The sequence below is a fragment of the Ornithorhynchus anatinus genome, chromosome 5 (assembly GCF_004115215.2).
Source record: "Ornithorhynchus anatinus isolate Pmale09 chromosome 5, mOrnAna1.pri.v4, whole genome shotgun sequence".
NCBI lineage: Eukaryota > Metazoa > Chordata > Mammalia > Monotremata > Ornithorhynchidae > Ornithorhynchus > Ornithorhynchus anatinus.
The window spans coordinates 98,931,954-98,934,455 of NC_041732.1; the positions used below are offsets into that span (position 1 = coordinate 98,931,954).

The 2,502-nt window shown below is 44.3% G+C and overlaps 1 non-coding gene across 1 annotated transcript; it reads right to left on the reverse strand.

Annotated features, from left to right (window-relative positions):
• Positions 1-223: 223 nt before the first annotated feature.
• LOC114812380 lies at positions 224-361 on the reverse strand. Its single transcript, XR_003760035.1, has one exon. It is a non-coding gene; the product is annotated as a small nucleolar RNA SNORA7 (small nucleolar RNA).
• Positions 362-2,502: the final 2,141 nt, after the last annotated feature.

Below are 2,502 nucleotides of genomic sequence, written 5' to 3' on the forward strand. Positions count from 1 at the left end.
CTTTCAACACTGTCTTGCCTTATGCCATCTAGTCGTCGCTGACAGGGACACATCTCTCCCAGAATGCCCCACATCCATCTGAGATCATTCTGGTAGTGGATCCATAGAGTTTTCTTGGTCAAAATAGAGAAGTGGTTTACACTGCCTCCTTTCACACAGTAACCTTGAGTCTCTGTCCTCGACTCTCTCCCGTGCTGCTGCTGCCTAGCATGGGTGAGTTTTGACTTGTAGCAGATGGCCTGCCACTTGCTAGCCACTGGCCAAGCTAGGAATGGAATGGGTAGGCCTCTGCTCGACTCTCCCTCCCGTAGTCAAGACTGGTAGAATACTAGAAATTCTCCAGGTGTGACCCTGAGAGGGGTCTTTCAGTATTGTCTCCAAACAGCCAAACACCCTTTAGAGGTTTTTTAACAGATGTATGATCTTTCTATCAGTCACATTTAAGTGCTTACTATGGGTTGAGCACTGTACTAAGCACTCGGAAGTGTTGGGGTGAAATCTAAGGACTTCGGTAGTTTCTGCCTATGCTGCTCACTTATCCACTCTGTAGTTCAACTGTAAAGTCTTTAACCAACGCATTAACACTCCTTTAGCCTATCACATGCTCCCTCTCACCTCTCTTGGGTAATGTAGCTTCCAAATGCCCAATTCTGTTGGCTTCTTCAGAAACTGTGTACACCTGACTTCTTGAGATAGAACAAGAAAAACATCCCTGGCACTTACGGAAAGATGTGTGAGTCTACGAAGATCTTAAATTGTTCCTAGCTTTGCACTTCCAGGTCTGGTTGCTAGCTTTTCTGTGCTTTTCAGGGTCACTTTGGCTTTCAAATGCAAATTTCTAAGCCTCAAAACCTCTCCCCAGAAACCCTCCTCTCTACCATTGCTCTAAATCACCAACAGTGCTGTCCCGTGCCTCATGTATTTAGAATTCTATACTCTGTGCACAGGGAAAAGTGGCATAATCTCTGTCTCAAGGAGCTAAATTTTTTTCTGATCCCCTTATGTAGATGAATTCCAGTCAATATAGGTCAGTCAATAGTATTTATTAAGTGTGTAGTGTGTGCATAGCACTGTACTGAGCACTTGGGAGATTACAATGTAACAATAAACACATTCCCTGTCCACAACGAGTCTAGAGGGGGAGATAGATATTGTAAATAAATTATAAATATGCACATTTATAATGCAGGGCTGGGAGGGGAATGGAAAAGAGGAGCAAGTCAGGGCGACTCAGGTTGGAGTGGGAGAAGAGGAAAGGAGGCCTTTGTTGGGGAAGACTTCTTGGAGGAGATGTGCTTTCAATAAGACTTTGAAGGGTGGGAGTGTCATTGTTGTTGGGTATGAGGAGGGAGCGCTTTCTAGGCCAGAGGCAGGATGGGGGTGAGAGGATGACTGCAAGATAGATGAGATTGAGGCTTTGTTCTCGGCCCCCACCCCCGGCCCCACAGCACTTCTGTGCGAATTTGCACACAGTAAGTGCTTAGTAAGTATGATTGAATCAATATCTGTAATTTATTTATTTGTATTGATATATGTCTCCCCCCTCTAGACTGTAAGCTCGTTATGGGCAGAGAATGTGTCTGTTTATTGTTCATTCATTCAATCGTATTTTTTGAGTGCTTACTGCCTGCACTGCACTGTTCTAAGCTCTTGGGAGAGTACAGTATAACAACAAACACATTTCTGCCCACAATAAGTTCACAGTCTAGAGTGGGAGACAGAAATTAATAGAAACAAATAGATAAACTACAGATATATACATATGTTCTATGGGGATGGGAGGGAGGATGAATGAAGGAGCAAGTAAGAGGGGCACAGAAGGGAGTGGGAGAAGAGGAGAGGAGGGTTTAGTCAGGGAAGGCTTCTGGCCAGAGGGAAGATGTGGGCAAGGGAGTGGTGGTGGGCTAGATGAGATGAAGGTTTCCTGACTTGGGCTTCGTGTGATAGGATCTTTCATCTGCTTGGACTCAGTAAGAAGTGGCCATCTGCCAGAAGATTTTTGCAAAAGCTCCACCCCCTGCTGGAGTTGGCTCTGCTCCTCTCCCTGTTGCCACAATTCAGGGGACTGTCAAGAAAAGCTGTTAGAGACAGCCTGCAACTGCTTTTTCCATCACAATAGCCCATTCGGGAAGCAATTGTTTTTGCAATTTTCCTCCTTTTGTGTGAAATGTTTTGTCTTGTGTTTTAGAGTTCTTTTCATTTTAGATGAAGCATTAAAATGATGATTGCAAGAGGTCCAATAAGCAGGAGGCATGACCTGATGGAAAGAGCATGGGCCTGGGAGTCAGAGGACCTGGGTTCTAATGTTGGGTCCTCTATTTGTTCATTTGTTCATTCATTCATATTTATTGAGCTCTTACTGTGTGCAGAGAACTGTACGAAGCCCTTGGAAAGTCCAATACAGTAATAAAGAGAGACAATCCCTATCCACAATGGGTTTACAGTCTAGAGGGTGGCACACAGACATCAAAAGAAGTAAACAGGCATCAATATAAGTAAATA